This window comes from Ranitomeya variabilis, chromosome 4, assembly GCF_051348905.1.
Source record: "Ranitomeya variabilis isolate aRanVar5 chromosome 4, aRanVar5.hap1, whole genome shotgun sequence".
NCBI lineage: Eukaryota > Metazoa > Chordata > Amphibia > Anura > Dendrobatidae > Ranitomeya > Ranitomeya variabilis.
In genome coordinates, this window is record NC_135235.1 from 687,506,767 (window position 1) to 687,532,952 (window position 26,186).

Consider the following 26,186-nt stretch of genomic DNA (forward strand, 5'->3'; position numbering starts at 1 on the left):
TGGCCTCCTTTGCTAAAATCTGTTTTCATTTCTGTGTGTGTCATTTCCCTCTCCACTCACAGTCAATATTTGTGGGGGGCTATCTTTCCTTTTGGGAATTTCTCTGAGGCAAGATAGTTTTCTGTTTCCATCTTTAGGGTTAGTTAGTTCTTAGGCTGTGACGAAGTGTCTAGGGAGAGTCAGGAACACTCCACGGCTATTTCTAGTGTTGGTGTTAGGAGTAGGAACTGCGGTCAGTAAAGCTACCACCTCCTCAGAGCTTGTCCCATGATTTATTTTACCCACCAGGTCGTATCAGTGCTGCTCCATAACCACCAGGTCATAACAGGGTGGATCGGAGCACGGAGAAAGCGGACAGGAGGACGGGGAAGCGGACAGGAGGACGGAGGGGAGCGGACCACAGTACGGGGGACTGGGGAGGAGATCGGTGGGGGGGGGCAGATCAGGGTTTCCAGCCATGGCCGATGATATTGCAGCATCGGCCATGGCTGGATTGTAATATTTCACCACTTTTTATAGGTGAAATATTACAAATTGCTCTGATTGTCTGCTGCACTTTCAACAGCCAATCAGAGCGATCATAGCCACGGGGGGGGGGGGGGGGGGGTGAAGCCACTGCCCCTGTCCCTGCAGATCGGGTGAAATTGGAGTTAACCCTTTCACCCGATCTGCAGGGACGCGATCATTCTGTGACACAGTATATGCGTCACAGGTCGGATTGGCACCGACTTTCATGATGCATACGCTGTGTCACAGGGTCTGCCTGTGGGGGTGCTGCCTTATACTACACAGTCTGCCTATGGGTGTACTACCTTATTACAGGGTCTGCCTATATGGGGGTGCTGCCTTATTACAGGGTCTGCCTATGGGGGCTGCCATATGCAATAGAGTCTGCCTATGGGGAGTGCATTATACTATATTGTGGACTATTTGGTGCATTATGCTACTATATATGGAGGCTACCTAGGGGGCCATCATACAGTATGGAGATTACAGTGTGGGGGTCATTATTAGTGTTGAGCATTCCGATACCGCAAGTATCGGGTATCGGCCGATACTTGCGGGTATCGGAATTCCGATACCGAGATCCGATACTTTTGTGGTATCGGGTATCGGTATCGAAACAACATTAATGTGTAAAAGAAAGAATTAAAATAAAAAATATTGCTATACTCACCTCTCCGACGCAGCCTGGACCTCACCGAGGGAACCGGCAGCGTTCTTTGCTTAAAATGCGCGCGTTTCCTTCCTCCCGTGACGTCACGGCTTGTGATTGGTCGCGTGCCGCCCATGTGGCCGCGACGCGACCAATCACAGCAAGCCGTGACGTAATTTTCAGGTCCTTAATGCCTAATTCTAGGCATTCAGGATTTTAAAATTACGTTCCGGCTTGTGATTGGTCGCGTCGCGGTCACATGGGCGACGCGACCAATCACAAGCCGTGACGTCACGGGAGGCAGGAAACGCGCGCATTTTAAAATTACGTCACGGCTTGTGATTGGTTGCGTGCCGCCCATGTGACCGCGACGCGACCAATCACAGCAAGCCGTGACGTAATTTAAGGTCCTTAATGCCTAATTCTAGGCATTCAGGATTTTAAAATTACGTTCTGGCTTGTGATTGGTCGCGTCGCGGCCACATGGGCGGCACGCGACCAATCACAAGCCGTGACGTCACGGAAGGAAGTAAACGCGCGCATTTTAAGCAAAGAACGCTGCCGGTTCCCTCGGTGAGGTCCAGGCTGCGTCGGAGAGGTGAGTATAGCAATATTTTTTATTTTAATTCTTTCTTTTACACATTAATATGGATCCCAGGGCCTGAAGGAGAGTTTCCTTTCCTTCAGACCCTGGGAACCATCAGGGATACCGTCCGATACTTGAGTCCCATTGACTTGTATTGGTATCGGGTATCGGTATCGGATTAGATCCGATACTTTGCCGGTATCGGCCGATACTTTCCGATACCGATACTTTCAAGTATCGGACGGTATCGCTCAACACTAGTCATTATACATTGTTGGAGCCATCAAACAGTTTGGGGGCTACTAAGGAGTCAGTATACTGTGTGGGTGCATTATACTGTGTATAAGAGCATCATGCTGTGTATAGAGGTCTGTACAGTGGGGAGACTCGGGACATTATTAAATGTAAAGTGGGCACTTATTTTTATAGGGGAACTCAGGTTACTGTGGCTATCAAAGGGGCACACAGGGCATTATTACTTTCTAGGGGCAAAATCTGGGCACTGTTTTCTAGGGCACTTGCACCCGGCATTACTATATTGTAGAGAGTTGCTTTAGCATTTAGAGGGCACATAGAACCACACAGCAGGGGCAGTAATAGGGACACATACGGCAGCAGCGGCTCAGTATTGGGGTATCAGGAGCAGTAATAGGGACACATACGGCAGCAGCGGCTCAGTATTGGGGTATCAGGGGCAGTAATAGGGTCACATACGGCAGCAGCGGCTCAGTATTGGGGTATCAGGTGCAGTAATAGGGACACATACGGCAGCAGCGGCTCAGTATTGGGGTATCAGGGGCAGTAATAGGGACATATACGGCAGCAGCGGCTCAGTATTGGGGTATCAGGTGCAGTAATAGGGACACATACGGCAGGAGCGGCTCAGTATTGGGGTATCAGAGACAGTAATAGGGTCACATACGGCAGCAGTGGCTCAGTATTGGGGTATCAGGGCCAGTAATTTACAGTAACATTTCTCTTGGTATTACTTACTAACTATATATACAATCATCATTTCTCTTGGTATTACCGTATTTTTCGGACTATAAGACGCACTTTTTTTCCTCCAAATTTGGGAGGAAAGTGTGGGTGCGTCTCATGGTCCGGATGTAGCATGTGGGGAGGGGGGCAGCAGTGAGTGGGATCGCACTGTTATCCCACTTCAGGATGTCCCCGCTGCCTGGAATCAGCGCTGGGAAACCACGTGGTCCCAATGATTAAGTGCAGTGAATATTTATTAGCTGCTCCCCGCCCACCGATCAGCTGAGTGGTGAGCCGGGAGCAGCAAATGAATGCTGCACTTAAGCAGGGACACATATGGCTTCCCCAGCTGATTCCTGCAGCAGCTGGGGAGATTTGTGTGTCCGGGGGAGGAGGCAGCAGCAGCAGGGGCCAGAGGAGAGAGGAGATCGCTGCGTACCTGCCTGCCATGCCTGGATGCCGAGTGTTGTGCACAAACAGGACCTATGTGATGTCAGGAGTGGGCGGGCTGGAGCATCACATGGCAGCTCAGAGCCCTCCCTCTTCCTGACATCATCACAGGTCCTTCAGGCTCCCCACTAGAATCTGTAGCTTCCTAATAACCTGTGCTGTGGAGAGGCAACAAGAGGGAGGGCTCTGTGTGCAGTCATGGGATGCTTTTACCTCACCACAGTGGCTGGCAGGCTGCCACAATTAAGAGGTTAGTCTACAAAACACAATAAAACACTCTGCCACTCCTGTGGTGAACTATAACTCCCAGCATGTCATAGGATCTGCAGGACATGCTGGGAATTATAGTTCTTCCATGGGATTTTAAAGCAGCACTCCAGTGTTATTTTGCAGTGCTGGAGTGGTGCTTTCACTATAAGCCCTGTGCCCCCATTCTTATACTCACCCTCCAGGGTCTTCATATAGTACTTCACAGACACCACACTGGTCCCGCAGCTTCCAACATAATAACGTACTATTATATATAACAACACCACATATAATAGTATGTTATTAAATATATTACCACATTTTTTGCTTCAAATATTTTTTTCCCCTATTTTCCACCTCTAAAACCTGGGTGCGCCTTATAGTCCGGTGCGTCCTATAGTCCGAAAAATACGGTACTTACTAACTATATATACAATCATACTATTTTAGCTGCCCATGGTACTCTGCTCCCATCCCGTGCATTTCCGGATCCCCGTATTCTACATTACTAGGTATGCTCTCTTCTCCTCCTCCTCCCCCTCCCCTTCCCCTCCAGTTATCTATAAATCTTCATCCAGCATATACTCTTCTTTTCACAGTCCTTTCGAGGAGCCTCTTTAACTACCTACAGAGGGACATTTCCTCCCTCTCTTGTCTCTCTTCCTTTAACCCCTTTACCCCCAAGGGTGGTTTGCACGTTAATGACCGGGCCAATTTTTACAATTCTGACCACTGTCCCTTTATGAGGTTATAACTCTGGAACGTTTCAACGGATCCTGATGATTTTGACATTGTTTTCTCATGACATATTGTACTTCATGATAGTGGTAAAATTTATTTGAAATTACCTGCATTTATTTGTGCAAAAAACGGAAATTTGGCGAAAATTTGGAAAATTTTGCAATTTTCCAAATTTGAATTTTTATACAATTAAATCACAGAGATATGTCACACAAAATACTTAATAAGTAACATTTCCCACATGTCTACTTTACATCAGCACAATTTTGGAACCAAACATTTTTTTTGTTAGGGAGTTATAAGGGTTAAAAGTTGACCAGCAATTTCTCATTTTTACAACACCATTTTTTTTTTTTAGGGACCACATCTCATTTGAAGTCATTTTGAAGGGTCTATATGATGAAAAATACCCAAGTGTGACACCATTCTAAAAACTGCACCCCTCAAGGTGCTCAAAACCACATTCAGGAAGTTTATTAACCCTTCAGGTGTTTCACAGGAATTTTTGGAATGTTTAAATAAAAATGAACATTTAACTTTTTTACACAAAAAATTTATTTCAGCTCCAATTTGTTTTATTTTACCAAGGGCAACAGTAGAAAATGGACCCCAAGAGTTGTTGTACAATTTGTACTGAGTACATCGATACCCCATATGTGGGGGTAAACCACTGTTTGGACGCATGGCAGAGCTTGGAAGGGAAGGAGCGCCATTTGACTTTTCAATGCAAAATTGACTGGAATTGAGATGGGACACCATGTTGCGTTTGGAGAGCCCCTGATGTGCCTAAACATTGAAACCCCCCCCACAAGTGACACCATTTTGGAAAGTGGACCCCCTAAGGAACTTACCTAGATGTGTGGTGAGCACTTTGACCCATTAATTGATTCACAGAAGTTTACAATGCAGAGCCGTAAAAATAAAAAATCATATTTTTTCACAAAAATGATCTTTTCGCCCCCAATTTTTTATTTTCCCAAGGGTAAGAGAAGAAATTGGACCCCAAAAGATGTTGTACAATTTGTCCTGAGTATGCCGATACCCCATATGTGGGGGTAAACAACTGTTTGGGCGCATGACAGAGCTCGGAAGCAAAGGAGCGCCATTTGACTTTTCAATGCAAAATTGACTGGAATTGAGATGGGACACTATGTTGCGTTTGGAGAGCCCCTGATGTGCCTAAACATTGAAACCCCCCACAAGTAACACCATTTTGGAAACTAGACCCCCCAAGGAACTTATCTAGATGCATAGTGAGCACTTTAAACCCCCAGGTGCTTCACAGAAGTTTATAACGCAGAGCTGTGAAAATAAAAAATAATTTTTCTTTCCTCAAAAATGATTTTTTAGCCCGGAATTTTTTATTTTCCCAAGGGTAACAGGAGAAATTGGACCACAAATGTTGTTGTCCAGTTTGTCCTGAGTACGCTGATACCCCATATGTGGGGGGAACCATCGTTTGGGCGCATGGGAGGGCTCGGAAGGGATGGAGTGCCATTTGGAATGCAGACTTAGGCTACGTTCACATTAGCGGCGCCCGCCGCAGCGGCGGGCGCCGCAGCGGCGCCGCATGCATCATGCGCCCCTATATTTAACATGGGGGCGCATGGACATGCGGTGCACTTGCTTTTTGCGCCGCATGCGTCCCTGCGGCGCCCGCGTCGGGTCGCGGAGGACGCAGCAAGTTGCATTTTTGCTGCGTCCAAAATCAATGAAAAAAAGGACGCATGCGGCGCAAAAAGCTGCGTTGTGCATGTGTTCACATTTGCGCTGTGCGTTGCGGCGGCGACGCTGCGGCGCACACCGCAAATGTGAACGTAGCCTTAGATGGAATGGTCTGCAGGCGTCACATTGCGTTTGCAGAGCCCCTAATGTACCTAAACAGTAAAACCCCCCCACAAGTGACACCATTTTGGAAAGTAGACCCCCTAAGGAACTCATGTAGATGTGTTGTGAGAGCTTTGAACCCCCAAGTGTTTCACTACAGTTTATAACGCAGAGCCGTGCAAATAAAAAATATTTTTTTTCCACAAAATTTTTTAGCCCCCAGTTTTGTATTTTTCCAAGGGTAACAGGAGAAATTGGACCCTAAATATTGTTGTCCAATTTGTCCCGAGTACGCTGATACCTGATATGTGGGGGAACCACCGTTTGAGCGCATGGCAGAGCTCGGAAGGGAAGGAGCATCATTTGGAATGCAGACTTAGATGGATTGGTCTGCAGGTGTAACATTGCGTTTGCAGAGCCCCTAATGTACCTAAACAGTAGAAACCCCCACAAGTGACCCAATATTGGAAACTAGACCCCCCAAGGAATTTATCTAGTTGTGTTGTGAGAACTTTGAACCCCAAGTGTTTCACTACAGTTTATAACGCAGAGCCGTGCAAATAAAAAATATTTTTTTTTTCAACAAAAATTATTTTTTAGCCCCCAGTTTTGTATTTTCCCAAGGGTAGCAGGAGAAATTGGACCCCAAAAGTTGTTCTCCAATGTGTTCCGAGTACGCTGATACCCCATATGTTGGGGTAAACCCCAGTTTGGGCGAACGGGAGAGCTCGGAAGGGAAGGAGCACTGTTTTACTTTTTCAACGCAGAATTGGCTGGAATTGAGATCGGACGCCATGTCGCGTTTGGAGAGCCCCTGATGTGCCTAAACAGTGGAAACCCCCCAATTATACCTGAAACCCTAATCCAAACACACCCCTAACCCTAATCCCAATGGTAACCCTAACCACACCTCTAACCCAGACACATCCCTAATCCTACTCCCAACCCTATTCCCAACCGTAAATGTAATCCAAACCCTAACCCTAACTTTAGCCCCAACCCTAACTGTAGCCTAAACCCTAGACCTAACCCTAGCCCTAACCCTAATGGGAAAATGGAAATAAATACATTTTTTTAATTTTTTAGTTTTTCCCTAACTAAGCGGGTGATGAAGGGGGGGTTTGATTTACTTTTATAGCGTTTTTTTTAGCGGATTTTTATGATTGGCAGCTGTCACACACTGAAAGACGCTTTTTATTGCAAAAAATATTTTTTGCGTTACCACATTTTGAGATCTATAATTTTTCCATATTTGAGTCCACAGAGTCATGTGAGGTCTTGTTTTTTGCGGGATTAGTTGACGTTTTTATTGGTAACCTGTTCTGGCACGGGAGATTTTTTGATCGCTTTTTATTCCCATTTTTGTGAGGCAGAATGACCAAAAACCAGCTATTCATTAAATTATTTTGGGGGAGGCGTTAATACCGTTCCGAGTTTGGTAAAATTGATAAAGCAGTTTTATTCTTCAGGTCAGTGCGATTACAGCGATACCTCATTTTTATCATTTTTTTATGTTTTGTCACTTTTATACGATATAAACTATTTTATAGAAAAAATAATTATTTTCGCATCGCTTTATTCTGAGGACTATAACTTTTTAATTTTTTCGCTGATGATGCTGTATCATGGCTCTTTTTTTGCGGGACAAGATGATGTTTTCAGCGGTACCATGGTTATTTATATCCGTCTTTTTGATCGCGTGTTATTCCACTTTTTGTTTGGCGGTATGAGAATAAAGCGTTGTTTTTTGCCTCTTTTTTTTTTTTTTTTTACGGTGTTCACTGAAGGGGTTAATTAGTGATATAGTTTAAGAGGTGGGGTCGTTACGGATGCGGTGATACTAAATATGTGTACTTTTATTGTTTGTTTTTTTATTTAGATAAAGAAATGTATTTATGGGAATATATTTTTTTTTTCTTTATTTAGGATTTTTTTTTTTCTTTTTTTTTTTTTTACCGGATGCAGCCCGGTGGCCATTTTGGATCCGGGGCCTGCAGGGATAGGAGGTAAGAGACCCTCGCAGCAACGCGATCACATCGCGTTGCTCCGGGGGTCTCAAGGAAGCCCGCAGGGAGCCCCCTCCCTGCGCGATGCTTCCCTGTATCGCCGGCACACCGCGATCATGTTTGATCGGTGTGCCAGGGGTTAATGTGCCGGGGGTGGTCCGTGACCGCTCCTGGCACATTGTGCCGGATGTCAGCTGCGATAGGCATCTGACACCCGGCCGCGATCCCCCCGTGAGCGCGGCCGATCGCGCTGGACATAATATTCCGTCCTTGGGAATTAGGGCCCATGCCACATGGACGGAATAGTACGTCCAATGGCAGAAAGGGGTTAAAGTCTTCCTTCAACCTTTACAACTATGTTACTATGTAAAGAGAGAGGACCCCCTTAAATACTATGTTACTATGTTAGGGTGAGGTGTAATATCCTCTCCACCACCTTTTCTCTGTCCATATCCATCTTTGATGGGTAATTCTGAAAAATGATTTTATATGAAAGATCTTCACTGAGAGGATCCGATATTGTAGAGACCTGAATGAGAAGATGAGCCAATGTAACATCATAAAAATCCTGTGTAATAATACAATTACTGGAGATAATAAGTGAAACATATGAGGAGATTTATTATTTTGCAATATTTAGTGTAAAATAAAGACAGGCTGAATCAAGGAATGTGGAAATGTCTGAACAAAAGGATGAATGTCATCAAAATTACATATCCAGGGTGACTTGAGTTTGGAAGCGTTTCACTACGACTCAATTAAGGACTATAGGTCACATCTGAAAATCTTAATAGGTAAAATGGATGTAATATGAGAACTTTGTCAAGCAAAAAAGTTTATCTTTAAATCTCCTGGTGTGTGGTGGTCAATGGTAATGTCAGTTTGCCTTTAACTCTACTTCCTGAACCACTTTTTTCATACATGTCAGGAACAACTCATGAGTCCAAGCAACTACTGCAAATTATTAGGAGACACAATTCATCTTTCCAGATGACATCCTTTGGTACAACAGCTGGACTTAAGGAAGAAGATTTATGCCGACTTTTAAAGTTCAGGGACAAATATGTCACAAAATAGGTTTGATGCTTCCTGTAGAAAATCAAGACCCAACATTTTTACAAATTTACTGTTTGGGAGATGAACAGATACAAGCTGAGCGACGTTGTGAAGTTATACCTGACACTAAAAGACATTGTTTTGAATTTGCAAAGCTTTTTCCATCAACACAATCAGTTAGTAAACCTTTATAATACAGCCTTATAAAGAATGCCAAGTGCGGAATATCAGGGTGTAATAAGAGCAGACAAGACACCGGCTGGTGGCACAAAAGGAGATTTACTTCCCCCAGTGTTAATGAAGGAGCTATTGTAATGGTTGGACGGGACTTTCTAAGCTGAGATATAATTATTCAGTGACGGAGAGAACATGTTCAGCGTATTACAGAAACACATAGATCATATGATGCTCTGCAATATCCTATAATATTGTGGAATGGCCAAGATGGCGATCACTATAATCTAACAGACTGATCCCAACACTGCTAGGCCGACCAATAAACCAACCAATAAAATACCAGCTATGGACTTCTACACCTACCAAATAATGATCAGACAACAATGGAAGCAACTTCTTCATCAATGTCAATGTATAATAGATATGTATGCCAAGGAGGAAAGCGAGCGTCCTTTGTATGCGGAGCGCCCCCACACCGCCGCAGGGCCGAGGGGTACCCGGAGCTGGGCCTCTGGGATCTCAGTCCTGGGGTTGTCACGGTGGCTAGACCCGGTCCGTGGCCCTGTCTGTCAGTGGGGGACGTCCGTTGCAAATAGGTGCTGTTAACGGTGCAGGTCGCGGTAAATAATGAGGACACCAGGTTGCAGTCTCTTTACCTCTTTACTGAAGATGTTGGAGACCTCAGTCCAGAGCGCTGTTAACTGGGTTTTCAGAGACCGGCCGGTCCAACGACACATCAGGAGTTCCTCCTTACAGGTGGGAATCAGTATCTACCTTCTAGCGCTGTGTGTTGTAGTTCTTCCCTGCTGAGCTCCCGGGATAGTCCTCACAACTGTTTCTTTCTGTCTCTACTGTTCTTTCTCCGTCCTCCAGATGATATGGTAGGACGCACCCGTATGACGGGGTAGGCCTGGAGTTCTTCCGGGACCCTAGAGTCGCCCCTCTCCCACAGCTGCCTCCGTTGTCTGCTTAGGTGTTAAGTGAGACAGCCAACCTGTAATTAGCTGTCCAGCCGTGGTTTGCAATGTACTTAAAGTCTCTTACTTGCTCGGCGTTCCGGCCACCGACTGTTTGCGCCTCAGAAGGATGTTGCCTCGGTCTAACAGCAGGACCCCTTCTGGTATTTCTCCTTTTCTGTATTCCCGTTGTTTACTGGTTAGTTCTGCTCTGAGGAGTCTGCCAGGATCCCATCCCTGACAGGTCCTCTCACTAGCTCTTCCCACCTACTTCTCCCTGTCTTCCTGTCCAACCCCCAGTTTTACCAGAGTTGTGAGGAGTGGCCTACTAGATAGGACCACCCCCCCTGGTGGCCGGAGTGTGAAGTGTGGTGTGAGTGTACCTGATCAGAGAAACTCCTTAGTGCAATCAGACGTACCATAGCTCCCCGTAGTGGTGGAGCCACAGTACTGCAACAACCAGGACTCTGGGGTGCTGCACTCCCCCCCGGTTAAATCCAGTACTCCGGGACTGGGAAAACAAGAACAATAATACATGTTAACAGGAAACACACAAACTTTTGAAATAGCATAACAATTGAACATAACAAGGCTTCCCTTTACGGGAGGTGAGGATTCTTGAACGTTGCAAAAGTTAGGTCATGCACAGTTTATGACTCTCAGTTCAGTGGTTGAAACAGCGGGGACCCCGGGTAAACAAAGGGGCCCCCCTTTTTGAAAGTTTTTGAGCAATTCACCGTCCATTACTCTATTGTCCATTTAAAAACCTGTAACAAAAAGATATATATACAACATTTTCAATTAAATAGCAGCCCTTATTAATACCTCCAAAGTTTGTAGCGGAGGGGAGTTTGATTTTGAGTGCTGCGTGTGGACCTTCGCAGCGCAGGGGTTGCTATTGGCCTAACAGGGCCCGCTATGCTTGCTACCGCTGGTGTAGTGCACTGTCTTCTAGCTACACTTCTAGTGAGTCGGGGTAGCACTGGCAGGTTAGGGCTCTCAGAGCTGCTGCTATCAACAGTGGGTACAGCAGATTCACCGACAGCAGAGGGAGGAATTGCCGGTTCAACGGTTGGCATGGCTTCATCAGGTAAGGCTTGTTGAGGTAGTGGGGCCGGATGATCTGGTACCTCCATCGTTTCTGGCGGGTCCGGCTGTGGAAACGTTAGGACAGGTACCACGAGGGCTTGGTTTATCTGAGTCCAGGACTGGGGAAAGTCACCAAGGACAGTATGGAACACCTTCTCCTTTTCTACCGGCGGGGAGATTTCTGGGGCCGTGCCCCTCTCTTTCAACTTATCGGGGCAGACCTTAAGGTGATCCCTGGATACCGCTGCCGAGGTCTCCCCTCTGTCCTTGCTGATGAGACAGACCTTAGTGTTGTCGAAGTCGGATGGCAAGATGGTATACGGTTCCGCTTCCCATTGGTCATCGAGCTTGTGTAACCTCCTCTTTCGTTTAAGCACTTGCTCACCAGGTGACAGGGGAGTCGCAGGAGCGTGTTGATTGTAGTCCCTTTCTTGTTTCTGCCTGGCCTGGGCGAGACTTCTCTCTACACACTCCTGTATTTCGCGGTACCTTCGCTGCCTTTCTGCATCCCAATCTGCATCCGGCGAGGTATCTTCGGGTACTAGGACCCCCATGTCCAAATCAACGGGTAACCGACTAGATCTTCCTCGCATCAGGTACGCTGGAGTACAGTTGGTGGAACTTACGGGGATGTGATTGTACATATCCACTAAGTCAGGCAACTTTGTCGGCCACAGGTTCCGTTCCTCCACCGGTAAGGTCTTCAATAAATCAATTACCACCTGGTTCATCTTCTCGCACATCCCGTTGGTTTGAGGGTGGTACGGTGTAGTTCTGATCTTCTTACACCCGTACAACTGACAGAATTCTTGGAACACTTCCGCTTCGAATGCAGGCCCCTGATCGGTCAGTACTTTCTCTGGGTAGCCATGGGGCCTACAAAAGTGCTGCTGGAAGGCCCTGGCGGCAGTCCTAGCTGTTAGATCCTTGACAGGCACAACCACCAAAAACCTGGAGTAGTGGTCCACGATGGTAAGGGCGTAGATATAGCCCGACCGGCTAGGTGTCAGCTTCACATGATCCAGCGCGACCAGTTCGAGCGGCCGTTTGGTGATGATAGGCCGCAGGGGGGCCCGTTGACTGTCACGGTCCTTCCTGCGCAGACTACATGGACCACACTCCCGACACCACTTCTCAATGGTTCTCTTCATGCCAATCCAATAGAACCTCCCTCGGAGCAGCTTTTCCAGCTTCTTCCATCCGAAGTGTCCGGCTCCATCATGGTAGGCTCCCAGAACCATGGGCGCATCTCGCCTTGGCACCACTATCTGCCACACCAATTCATGAGTACGTGGGTCGATGCTCCTCCTGCACAACTTGCCATCATGGATAAACAGTTTGCTTCTCCCCTTCCACAGCTGTTGGGTCTCTTGTGGATCATCTGGGCCAGGGTGCAAGCCAGCCTGCGTCAAGAGTTCCTTCACCTGACGGACCGCGGGGTCACTATCCTGGGTTTCTGCCCATCCGTGGTGGGGCAGGGGATTCAGCGTGGCATCCGGTTGGTTCTTGTGCCTGTTCTTCACATGGTGAGAGTTCTGAGTGGCTTTGGGGCGATGGAAGGCAGGCAACTCCACCTCTTCAAGTGCCTCCGGGTCTTCTCCCACTTCTGGTAAATTGGGCATTCGGGACAGAGCATCGGCATTGGCATTCTGGTGCCCTGCCCGATATTTGATGGTGAAATCATAGTTGGACAGCCGGGCCATCCACCGCTGTTCCAAAGCCCCGAGTTTGGCAGTATCCAGATGCGTTAGCGGATTGTTGTCCGTGAAAACGGTGAATTTCGCAGAGGCCAGGTAGTGCTTAAACCTCTCTGTCACTGCCCAGACGAGGGCCAGGAATTCCAGCTTAAAGGAACTATAGTTGTCAGGGTTCCTTTCCGTGGGACGGAGTTTCCTGCTGGCGTAAGCGATCACCCTTTCTTTGCCGTTCTGAACCTGGGACAGCACGGCTCCTAATCCCACATTACTGGCATCTGTGTACAGCACAAACGGTTGATCGTATTCGGGGTAAGCCAGTATCTCTTCTCCCGTCAGTGCCGACTTCAAACAGGTGAAGGATTCCTCCAGCTCTTCGTTCCAATCAAAGGGGGTTTTCCTCCCCTTGGTCTTCTTTGGTTGGCCCACCAGCAGATTTTGCAAGGGTGCGGCCTTCTTGGTGAAATCCTTAATGAATCTTCGATAGTAACCTACCAACCCGAGGAACTGCCGGACTTCGTGGAGGTCACTAGGCTTTGGCCAGTCCTTGATCACTGTGACCTTGTCGGGGTCTGGGGCCACTCCTTCAGCGCTCACCACATGGCCCAGGTACTGCACTTTAGGTTTCAGCAGATGACACTTGGACGGTTTCACTCTCAGGCCGAAGTTGGACAAGGCTTCAAACACCTCGGCCAGGTGCTTCAGATGGTCTTCGTAGGTTTTAGAGAAGACTATAACGTCATCCAGATATAGCAGCACGGTTTCAAAGTTCAGGTGTCCCAGGCAGCTCTCCATCATCCTCTGGAACGTTCCGGGAGCATTGCACAATCCGAAGGGCATGTAGTTGAACTCACAGAGGCCCATTGGCGTCGTGAAGGCCGTCTTCTCTTTGTCCGCCTCCGCTACAGGAACCTGCCAGTACCCACTGGTGAGATCTAAGGTAGAGAAGTAGTTAGCAGATTTTAAGGCAGCCAGAGACTCCTCTATCCTGGGCAGTGGGTATGCGTCCTTATGTGTAATGCGATTCAACTGCCTGTAATCAACACACATCCTCATTGTACCATCTTTCTTTTTAACAAGGACCAACGGAGCTGCCCAGGGGCTACAGCTGTCTCTCACCACCCCAGCCTCCTTCATTTCCCGTAACATGTCCTTGGCACACTGGTAATGAGCTGGGGGTACAGGGCGATATCTCTCTTTTATGGGTCGGTGATCTCCCGTGGGGATGTGATGTTTGATCCCTTTCACCTGCCCAAAATCTGAGGGGTGTTTGCTGAATACCTGCTCGTACTCGTGTACCACCCTGTAAGCCCCCTGTATTTGATGAGATGGGGTAGAGTCAGTGCCCACATGCAATTCCCGACACCAGTCTTTCGAGTGCCCTGCAGAACCTTTGTCCTCCGCCACGTTTGACGGGACTAAGGGTTCAGGTGTCTGTATTACACTATTATTGACAGTGAACAGTTTGGCGAGCGTGGTATACTTGGCTAGGTGGACCTCTTCCTCCCCACAATTGAGGACACGTACGGGCACTCTCCCCTGTCGAACGTCGACCACCCCCCGGGCTGTCAGAACAGTAGGCCTATTGTCTGAATATACGGGTTCTACCAAGGCCTGGTAGTCCTTACCCCTGAGGCCTATGGCTGCTCGACACCATATTAACATTTCACTCTTGGGGGGTATCGCGATGGGGTTCGAATCACTCACAGTGACACGACCAATCTCACCACCAGTCAGCTCTACCTGCTGTCTCTGCATCAGAGCTCTGATTTCCTTCTGCAGGGCACGTTGCTCACTGTGGCCAGCAGTTTCTGCCACCTGTTGTAACAAAACAATCACTTCTGCAAGACAATTTTCTATAACATTAGTACCAAGAGTCATCATGGGATTACATTCTCGACGATCAATATCTACAATCACAATCCCTTGGGCTTTCAATTCCACCCGCCCCACTTTGATGGTGACCTCCTTATACCCCACCTGTGGCAACGGCTGACCATTACTGGCGATTATGGTGAAATCATCGTCAGGGCCACGAGTAATATCAGCGTCCTCCCAATACCGTTTGTAGAGCACGTAAGGTATAGTCGTCACCTGAGAACCGGTGTCCAGCAAAGCATTCAAGGGGATCCCATCAATCACTACAGGGAGAACTGGTCGTCCTCCAATATACTTGGTTCTCCAATGCTGCGGGCCTGACCGTCCTACTCCTGGGGGTTGGCCCTTTGCCCCAGGGGTTGCTCGTTTAAAGGACAGTACCTTGCAAGATGGCCCACCTGATGACAGCGGCGGCAGATGGGTCGTCCATCCTGGTGGAAGCGATCGTCGGGCCGGCTCCTGGTCGGCGGAGTCCTCCTCCGTCGCATCCAAGGGACATCCTCCGGGCTGGAAGCCAACTGGATCTTCTCTTTGGGGGCCTCCTGTAGGGACTGCACCGTCCGGGCCAGGGCAGCAACGCTCTTGGTTAGCTCTTGCATCTGGAGACGGAGTCCTGCAGGGGAGTCGTCCTCGAAGCTCTGGGCGTCGGCCTCCGCGGCAACTGGGGTATCCGATGCCACCTCCTAGTGGTAGGTGAGAGCGGGGCGCCTGGGTGGTACTGCGCGGCTGGGCTGTCGCTCCTGCAATGCCTGGATAGCTTTATCTTTAAACTGCGCAAAAGTCAAGTCTGGATTTTGCATGGCCAGGAAGTGCAATTGGCCCCGCTGGTGACTGCACAGGAGCCCCTCAATGAACCGCTCCTTCAGGATTTTATCCTCATCCTGCATGCTGCCGGGGTCACTCTGCTTAATGGCCCGCATCGCTTCCTGGAGATTAAGGGCATAGTCCCGTAAGCTATCCTGCGACCTCTGTTTGCATCCATAGAAGGTCAGTTTAATCTCTGTGGCAGTGCGAGTATCAAAGGTGGCTTTAAGCTTGGCAAAAATCTGTTGTGCAGTTCCTTTATCCTCAGCGGGCCAGGATTTCACTTCTCTCAGAGCCGCCCCAAAGAGTTGGCCGGTTATCATATGGACCTTCTGAGGCTCGGTTAGGGGATAGAACTCGAGCAGGCTGCAGAGCCCTTCTTTAAAGTCAGTGAACGTATGCGCCTCCCCAGAGTATCGTGGGAGCCAGGCCGCTCCGGGCAGGTAGGGCATGGAGAAGGGCATTATGGCTTTCGCATTAGCGGCAGTGTCCGACTGGCTGATGGGGGCAGCGGGTTCTGCGGCAGCCAATGGTGGTATTAGGGCCGCGGCTTCGCCCGCTGCGGGGACCGGAGCTGCCCCTGCGTCCGCGGCTGCGACCGCCACCTCCTCTCCTCCCGACTCGGACATGGCCGTCCCTTCCTCCCACTAACCTGCTGGAGGTCGGAGTTCCTCTTCCGGGATTGGCGTCTCACCGCGCTTTCCGTTCCGCGCTTCTTTTGGCTGATCCCGCCCACGTAGCTAAGGCTCCTCCCTCCGCGCGCGGCAATGGCGAATTTTGGCGGTAACTTTCCGCGGCAAGCAGTAGCACACAGTTCTCTCAATAAAGTACAGTCCAAGCACGATAAATCACAGTTCCAAGGCACACATGACCTGATTCTTCAGGCTTAAGTAAATCCTGTTCGTGACGCCAAGTTTGCGGAGCACCCCCACACCGCCGCAGGGCCGAGGGGTACCCGGAGCCGGGCCTCTGGGATCTCAGTCCTGGGGTTGTCACGGTGGCTAGACCCGGTCCGTGGCCCTGTCTGTCAGTGGGGGACGTCCGTTGCAAATAGGTGCTGTTAACGGTGCAGGTCGCGGTAAATAATGAGGACACCAGGTTGCAGTCTCTTTACCTCTTTACTGAAGATGTTGGAGACCTCAGTCCAGAGCGCTGTTAACTGGGTTTTCAGAGACCGGCCGGTCCAACGACACATCAGGAGTTCCTCCTTACAGGTGGGAATCAGTATCTACCTTCTAGCGCTGTGTGTTGTAGTTCTTCCCTGCTGAGCTCCCGGGATAGTCCTCACAACTGTTTCTTTCTGTCTCTACTGTTCTTTCTCCGTCCTCCAGATGATATGGTAGGACGCACCCGTATGACGGGGTAGGCCTGGAGTTCTTCCGGGACCCTAGAGTCGCCCCTCTCCCACAGCTGCCTCCGTTGTCTGCTTAGGTGTTAAGTGAGACAGCCAACCTGTAATTAGCTGTCCGGCCGTGGTTTGCAATGTACTTAAAGTCTCTTACTTGCTCGGCGTTCCGGCCACCGACTGTTTGCGCCTCAGAAGGATGTTGCCTCGGTCTAACAGCAGGACCCCTTCTGGTATTTCTCCTTTTCTGTATTCCCGTTGTTTACTGGTTAGTTCTGCTCTGAGGAGTCTGCCAGGATCCCATCCCTGACAGGTCCTCTCACTAGCTCTTCCCACCTACTTCTCCCTGTCTTCCTGTCCAACCCCCAGTTTTACCAGAGTTGTGAGGAGTGGCCTACTAGATAGGACCACCCCCCCTGGTGGCCGGAGTGTGAAGTGTGGTGTGAGTGTACCTGATCAGAGAAACTCCTTAGTGCAATCAGACGTACCATAGCTCCCCGTAGTGGCGGAGCCACAGTACTGCAACAACCAGGACTCTGGGGTGCTGCATGTACATACGACTAAAGCAAGAAATATTTAGAGTAGATGAATACATTAATATAAGAAATGCTATTGCCAATCATGGCAACGTGGTGGACATTGGGGGAATGGCTATTTTACTGGCTACATTTAGAGGAAGTCCCAGATATATGCACAGGTACGCTCAGGACGCCATTACACATGTTCGCATATACGGCCATCCAGATTTGTTTATTACTGTTAGGGCCCATACATGCGAGAAACTCAGATGAGTCTCACACGTCAATGCCCGGCACTGCACCCGGCACTCAGGAGCAGAGCGTACAGCTGCATGTATTGCTATGTGGCTGCACGCTCTGATCTGAGTGCCGGGTGCAGTGCCGGGTATTAACTCATCCGAGTTTCTCGCATGTGAGTGTCATGATCTCTGCAGGCAGAGATCATAGCAAGCCTATAGAAGGACAAGCTCTCGGAAGATGGAACTATACTGACCATGAACTAAGCCTGCCGCGCAACTAGAAATAGCCAGGTAGCATTTCCTATTTATCGCTAGATGCCCAGCTCTGGCCTAAGACCTAAATAGCTAGCAGAGGGAAATATAAGACCTGGCTCACCTCTAGAGAAATATTCCAAAGAAGACAGTAGCCCCCCACATATAATGACGGTGAGTTCAGATGAAACAACAAACGCAGCAGGAAAATAGTCTTAGCAAATTTGAGGTCCGCTTACTAGATAGCAGAAGACAGATAGTATACTTTCATGGTCAGCAGAAAAACACTAACAAAACACCATCCAGAGATTACCTTAAACTCTGGCATTAACTCATAACGCCAGAGTAGCAATCCCTGATCAACGAGAGCTTTCCAGACACAGTAACAAAACTTCAGCTGTGAACTGGAACAAATAGGCAAAACGAAACATGGACAAAAGTCCAACTTATCTAGTAGTTGTCTAGAAGCAGGAACAAGCACTGAGAGGCATCAGATAACATTGTTGACCGGCAAGAAACCACCAGAGAAATGAGCTTAAATAGCGACACCCACTACTGATGGAACCAGGTGAAACAGGAAAGAGGATGACAAGTCCAATTCCACAAGCGGCCACCGGGGGAGCCCAGAATCCAAATTCACAACAGTACCCCCCCCTCAAGGAGGGGGCACCGAACCCTCACCAGATCCACCAGGGCGACCAGGATGAGCCCTATGGAAGGCACGAACAAGATCAGAAGCATGAACATCAGATGCATTGACCCAAGAATTATCCTCCTGGCCGTAACCCTTCCAGTTGACCAGATACTGGAGTCTCCGTCTGGAAACACGAGAGTCCAAAATTTTCTCCACAACGTACTCCAACTCACCCTCAACCAACACCGGAGCAGGAGGCTCAACTGAAGGTACAACAGGTACCTCATACCTGCGCAATAACGACCGATGAAAAACGTTATGAATGGAAAAGGACGCAGGGAGGTCCAAACGGAAAGAAACAGGATTAAGAATCTCCAATATTCTATAAGGGCCGATGAACCGAGGTTTAAACTTAGGAGAAGAGACCCTCATAGGGACAAAACGAGAAGACAACCACACCAAATCTCCAACACAAAGCCGAGAACCAACACGACGATGACGGTTGGCAAAACGCTGAGTCTTCTCCTGGGACAACTTCAAATTGTCCATAACCTGCCCCCAGATGTGATGCAATCTCTCCACCACCGCATCCACTCCAGGACAATCCGAGGATTCCACCTGACCGGAGGAAAATCGAGGGTGAAACCCCGAATTACAGAAAAACGGGGACACCAAGGTGGAAGAGCTGGCCCGATTATTGAGGGCGAACTCTGCCAATGGCAAAAAAGCAACCCAATCATCCTGGTCAGCAGAGACAAAACACCTCAGATATGTCTCCAGGGTCTGATTAGTCCGCTCGGTCTGGCCATTAGTCTGAGGGTGAAAAGCAGATGAAAAAGACAAATCTATGCCCATCCTAGCACAGAATGCCCGCCAAAATCTAGACACAAATTGGGTACCTCTGTCAGAAACAATATTCTCAGGAATACCGTGCAATCGGACAACATTCTGAAAAAACAGAGGAACCAACTCAGAAGAAGAAGGCAACTTGGGCAGAGGAACCAAATGGACCATTTTAGAGAAACGGTCACAGACCACCCAGATGACAGACATCTTCTGGGAAACAGGCAGATCTGAAATAAAATCCATCGAGATGTGTGTCCAAGGCCTCTTAGGAATAGGCAAGGGCAACAGCAGTCCGCTAGCCCGAGAACTACAAGACTTGGCCCGAGCACAAACGTCACATGACTGCACAAAGACTCGCACATCTCGTGACAGGGAAGGCCACCAGAAGGATCTTGCCACCAAATCCCTGGTACCAAAAATTCCGGGATGACCTGCCAATGCAGAAGAATGTACCTCAGAGATGACTCTGCTGGTCCAATCATCCGGAACAAACAGTCTATCAGGCGGACAACGATCCGGTCTATCCGCCTGAAACTCTTGCAAGGACCGCCGCAGATCAGGAGAAACGGCCGACAAAATTACTCCCTCCCTAAGGATACCTGTGGGTTCAGAATTACCAGGAGAGTCCGGGTCAAAACTCCTAGAAAGGGCATCCGCCTTAACATTCTTAGAACCCGGTAGGTATGACACCACAAAATTAAAGCGAGAAAAAAAATAAAGACCAGCGCGCCTGTCTAGGATTCAGGCGCCTGGCAGTCTCAAGATAAATCAAATTTTTGTGGTCAGTCAATACCACCACCTGATGCTTAGCCCCCTCTAGCCAATGGCGCCACTCCTCAAACGCCCACTTCATGGCCAAAAGCTCCCGATTCCCAACATCATAATTCCGCTCTGCGGGCGAAAATTTGCGAGAAAAGAAGGCACAAGGCCTAATGACGGAGCAGTCGGAACCTTTCTGCGACAACACTGCCCCAGCTCCGATCTCCGAAGCGTCAACCTCAACCTGAAAAGGCAGATTCACATCAGGCTGACGCAACACAGGGGCAGAGGCAAAACGGTGCTTAAGCTCTTGAAAGGCCTCTACAGCATGAGGGGACCAATTAGCAACATCAGCGCCATGTCTGGTCAAATCAGTCAGTGGTTTAACGACATCCGAAAAACCAGCAATAAATCGGCGGTAAAAGTTGGCAAAGCCCAAAAATCTCTGAAGACCCTTAAGAGAGGAGGGCTGAGTCCAGTCACAAATAGCTTGCACCTTGACGGGATCCATTTCAATGGAAGAGGGAGAAAAAATATACCCCAAAAAGGAAATTTTCTGGACCCCAAAAACGCACTTAGACCCCTTCACACATAAAGAATTAGACCGCAGAACCTGAAAAACTCTCCTGACCTGCTGGACATGAGAGTCCCAGTCATCAGAAAAAATCAGAATATCATCCAGATATATTATCATAAATTTATCCAGAAAATCGCGGAAAATATCATGCATAAAAGACTGGAAAACTGAAGGGGCATTAGAAAGACCAAAAGGCATGACCAAATACTCAAAGTGGCCCTCGGGCGTATTAAATGCGGTTTTCCACTCATCCCCCTGCCTGATCCGCACCAAATTATACGCCCCACGAAGATCAATTTTAGAGAACCACTTAGCACCCTCTATACGAGCAAACAAATCAGTAAGCAATGGCAATGGGTATTGATACTTAACAGTGATCTTATTCAGAAGCCGATAATCAATACATGGTCTCAAAGAGCCGTCCTTTTTTGAGACAAAGAAAAACCCAGCTCCCAAGGGAGAAGAAGATGGACGAATATGTCCCTTTTCCAAAGACTCCTTTATATATTCCCGCATAGCAGCATGTTCCGGCACAGACAGATTAAACAAACGACCCTTTGGATATTTGCAACCCGGTATCAAATCTATGGCACAATCGCACTCACGGTGCGGAGGTAACGACCCAAGCTTGGGTTCGTCAAAGACGTCTTGATAATCAGAGAGGAACTCAGGGACTTCAGAGGGAATGGACGACGAAATAGAAACCAAAGGTAAGTCCCCATGAATACCCTTACATCCCCAGCTCAACACAGACATTGCTCTCCAGTCCAAGACTGGATTGTGAGACTGCAACCATGGCAATCCCAGTACCAAATCGTCATGTAAATTATACAGCACCAGGAAACGAATAATCTCCTGGTGATCCGGATTGATACGCATGGTTACTTGTGTCCAGTATTGTGGTTTATTATTAGCCAATGGGGTGGAGTCAATCCCCTTCAGAGGAATAAGAGTCTCCAAAGGCTCTAAATCAAAACCACAACGATTGGCAAAGGACCAATCCATAAGACTCAGAGCGGCGCCAGAGTCAACATAGGCGTCCGTGGCAATGGATGACAAAGAGCAAATCAGGGTTACAGACAAAATAAACTTAGACTGAATGGTGCCAATGGAAACAGACTTATCAAGCTTCTTTGTACGCCTAGAGCATGCTGATATAACATGAGTAGAATCCCCACAATAGAAGCACAATCCATTCTTCCGTCTAAAATTCTGTCGCTCGCTCCTGGACAGAATTCTATCACACTGCATACTTTCTGGCGTCTTTTCAATAGACACCGCCAGATGGTGCACCGGTTTGCGCTCCCGCAGACGCCTATCAATCTGAATAGCCATTGTCATGGAGTCATTCAGACCTGCAGGCACAGGGAACCCCACCATAACATCCTTAACGGCATCAGAGAGACCTTCTCTGAAAGTTGCCGCCAAGGCGCACTCATTCCACTGAGTAAGCACAGACCATTTACGGAATTTCTGGCAGTAAACTTCAGCTTCGTCTTGCCCCTGAGATAGTGCCATCAAAGTTTTTTCTGCCTGAAGTTCCAAATGAGGTTCCTCATAAAGCAAGCCCAAGGCCAGAAAAAACGCATCCACATCGCACAACGCAGGATCCCCTGCTGGCAATGAGAAGGCCCAATCTTGAGGGTCACCCCTGAGCAAGGAAATCACAATCCTAACCTGCTGAGCAGGGTCTCCAGCTGAACGAGACTTCAGGGACAAATAAAGCTTACAATTATTTCGGAAATTCTGGAAGCTAGCTCTATTCCCTGTGAAGAACTCCGGCAAAGGAATTCTCGGCTCAAATACCGGAGCATGTACCACAAAATCTTGTAAATTTTGTACTTTCGTGATGAGATTATTCAAACCCGCAGTTACACTCTGAAGATCCATTATTGTCAGGTGCACGGTCAGGTGCACACAGAGCCATACAGAGATTAGGAGGAGAGAGAGAAAAAAGACTGCAGCAAGGCAAACTGGAGGAAAAAAAAAAAAAAAAAAAAATTCCAGCAGACTTCTTATAACTCTCCTTTCTCAACCTGGGTCTTAAACACTTTATTGGCCGGTCAAACTGTCATGATCTCTGCAGGCAGAGATCATAGCAAGCCTATAGAAGGACAAGCTCTCGGAAGATGGAACTATACTGACCATGAACTAAGCCTGCCGCGCAACTAGAAATAGCCAGGTAGCATTTCCTATTTATCGCTAGATGCCCAGCTCTGGCCTAAGACCTAAATAGCTAGCAGAGGGAAATATAAGACCTGGCTCACCTCTAGAGAAATATTCCAAAGAAGACAGTAGCCCCCCACATATAATGACGGTGAGTTCAGATGAAACAACAAACGCAGCAGGAAAATAGTCTTAGCAAATTTGAGGTCCGCTTACTAGATAGCAGAAGACAGATAGTATACTTTCATGGTCAGCAGAAAAACACTAACAAAACACCATCCAGAGATTACCTTAAACTCTGGCATTAACTCATAACGCCAGAGTAGCAATCCCTGATCAACGAGAGCTTTCCAGACACAGTAACAAAACTTCAGCTGTGAACTGGAACAAATAGGCAAAACGAAACATGGACAAAAGTCCAACTTATCTAGTAGTTGTCTAGAAGCAGGAACAAGCACTGAGAGGCATCAGATAACATTGTTGACCGGCAAGAAACCACCAGAGAAATGAGCTTAAATAGCGACACCCACTACTGATGGAACCAGGTGAAACAGGAAAGAGGATGACAAGTCCAATTCCACAAGCGGCCACCGGGGGAGCCCAGAATCCAAATTCACAACATGTGAGTATGAGCCCTTACCTGTAACTTGGCCTGAGATAAGGGAAGAGCTTCTGAATGGTCAGTGCCCCTCTTATCACGATTTAAATGGAACCTGTCAGCAGGATTGTGCACAGTAACCCACGGACAGTGTCAGGTCAGCGCCGTTATACTGATTATATTGATACCTTGGTTGATGAAATCCATCTTGTGGTTGTTGTTTAATCATAATTTACAATTTTCAGTTAATGACATTCTCGTGCTTTGGGGCGGCCTGTGAGCGGGTCTTTATGTGGTGCTCTGATTACATATTCATGCTGATGGCATTTATATTTTTCAAAACATATTACATTCAGTATGTAATATAGGGGTCAGGTCAGTGAGGGATCAGTGACCTGTCAGAAGCCATCAGTATGAATATCTAAGCAGAGCACCACATAAAGATAGAATAAGTTCTGGATCAGGACTGTATGGCTGGTAAAAAGGACAGGTACTGGATAGGAAACAGACACAATACAGTCTGGAACACAGGATGGACTCGGGTACTGGATACCACAGGTGCAGGTTCAGACTGCACTGGTGAGGGTAGCGGTATAGGTGCGTACAGGACAGATCAGGTTCTGGTAGATGCAGGATGGGCTCAGGAGCAGGTTACAAGGATGCACATGATCAGATTCAAACAAGGCAAGCCTGGGGACAGGATCAGGATAAGGGAGCACAGGTACAGGGACCTTACAACTAAGTAGCAGAAAACACAGATTACTAAAGTTGCTAAGGTACCTCTCAATAATGGACGGTGCCTTAAATATCAATGTGAAGGAAAGGCTTGTGGAACACGAAGGGATAAGGGAAAGGAAACCAAACACTAGGGAAGGGGGGAGTGGAGACCCCTAGACAGACCTTACTTCACCCTGTCTGCCTTATCTTACCTACATAGGTTCTGCACCTATCGCCGAGCAGGATACATAATCCCTGCCTGACCCTGGCGATAAGACCTGCATCGGGAAGGACAGGATGAGCGCTAGTCAATCCCCACTACTGCTAGACAGCTAGGATACACAAAACAAGGGGAAGTTAGCTTGAGTAGACTCAGAAACACCGTCGTCCTTCAAACTCCATTGGAACGCCATTAGCACCGGGGAGGTGGCCACTCGCCTGCGAAGCAAACTACTGAGACCTTCTGCAGACAGATGCAGTGTAACGGTCTGCAGCCTCTGACACACCCGTCTCCCAGCTATTGACTGAGGATGTTTGCAGACGTGCAGGTGCTTCCCCTGTGATAGGCCGGAGCGCGCCCGGAGCACACTGCCAGGAGACCTGCGCCACACAACCGACTAGAAGTCACCTCAGCGCCCATCCTGACAATGGACAAATTTATTTCACTGCAAACAATGCAGAGGAAAGAGCGGCTCCACCACCTACCACAACAGAACTATAGATGGAGGCGCACGGCTCAGTCAGCACTAGGACTGCCCTGAATCCAGCGCTCTGGAAACTCCAGTCTGTAATATCACTAAGATCTTTCAAAGATCTGGGGGGATCCAATCACTTAATGGGGGAATTGTTCTACTTTTTGCAACGTTACCTGTTCTTAAAGGAGCAACTCCAGCAGATGAGATGAATGGCTGTTCTGAGCGCACAGGACCTGTGATGAGGTCACAGGAGGGGAGGAGTCAGGGGTCACATGATCAGGGGCCTCAGTGTATGCAGGACTCTGCTGTGCTGGTTGTCATGGTGCTGGATGAGGGGAAGTTTATGTGTGGGGTCAGGAGGGGTTTACAGTGTGGATGTAGCAGAGCCGTGTGTACGAGGTGTACGGAGCAGAGCCGTGTGTGTACGAGGTGTACGGAGCAGAGCCGTGTGTGTATGAGGTGTACGGAGAGGAGCCGTGTGTGTACGAGGTGTACGGAGCAGAGCCGTGTGTGTACGAGGTGTATAGAGTAGAACGTATATAACACGTGATCATCATGACGTTTCGGTGTAATGACCTGTCTCAGGCACTCCCTGGATGGGGGCGCTGTGGGCAGGAATATCTTATAGGACGCTGCACAATTTATAAAGTAATTTCTGGAGAATGAGGCGACCCCCAGAATGTGGCAGGAGATCTCGCTTCCGCGGCTCCGGAGGGAAGAATCATTGTTTGGTGCCACAATTTATAGAGAAATTTCTTCTAAACCTGAGGTCAGAAATGGCTGCACACGGCCGGGCTCCAATGGGGAGAGTCACTGTTTTGCTTTTGGAGCAGTAATTTGGCAGTCCTCACTTGTGGGGACCAATTACAAAGCCCCCGAGGTGTGTGAAGACATATAACCCCCTAAAGTGACCCCATTTTGGACACTGTACCACCAGGGAAGTCATCTCAGGGTGTAATGGGCATTTTCATCCCACAGGTGTCACCTGTTGTACCTCACACTTGTGTCTCTGAGGGTATGTGTCCACGTTCAGGATTGCATCAGGATTTGGTCAGGATTTTTCATCAGTATTTGTAAGCCAAAACCAGGAGTGGGTGATAAATGCAGAAGTGGTGCATATGTTTCTATTATACTTTTCCTCTAATTGTTCCGCTCCTGGTTTTGGCTTATAAATACTGATGAAAAATCCT

The 26,186-nt window shown here is 48.3% G+C and overlaps 1 protein-coding gene across 2 annotated transcripts in view; it reads right to left on the bottom strand.

The window, feature by feature from the left end:
* Window positions 1-25,242, bottom strand: part of LOC143767670 (uncharacterized) — a 108,207-nt gene extending 82,965 nt beyond the window's left edge. The window contains exon 1 of one of the 2 annotated variants that reach the window (XR_013213734.1): window positions 25,170-25,242. The gene's annotated coding sequence lies outside the window, so the exon portion shown is untranslated. The remainder of the gene's footprint in view (window positions 1-25,169) is intronic. The other variant, XM_077256146.1, reaches the window with a different exon arrangement.
* Between the last annotated feature and the right edge of the window lie 944 nt (window positions 25,243-26,186).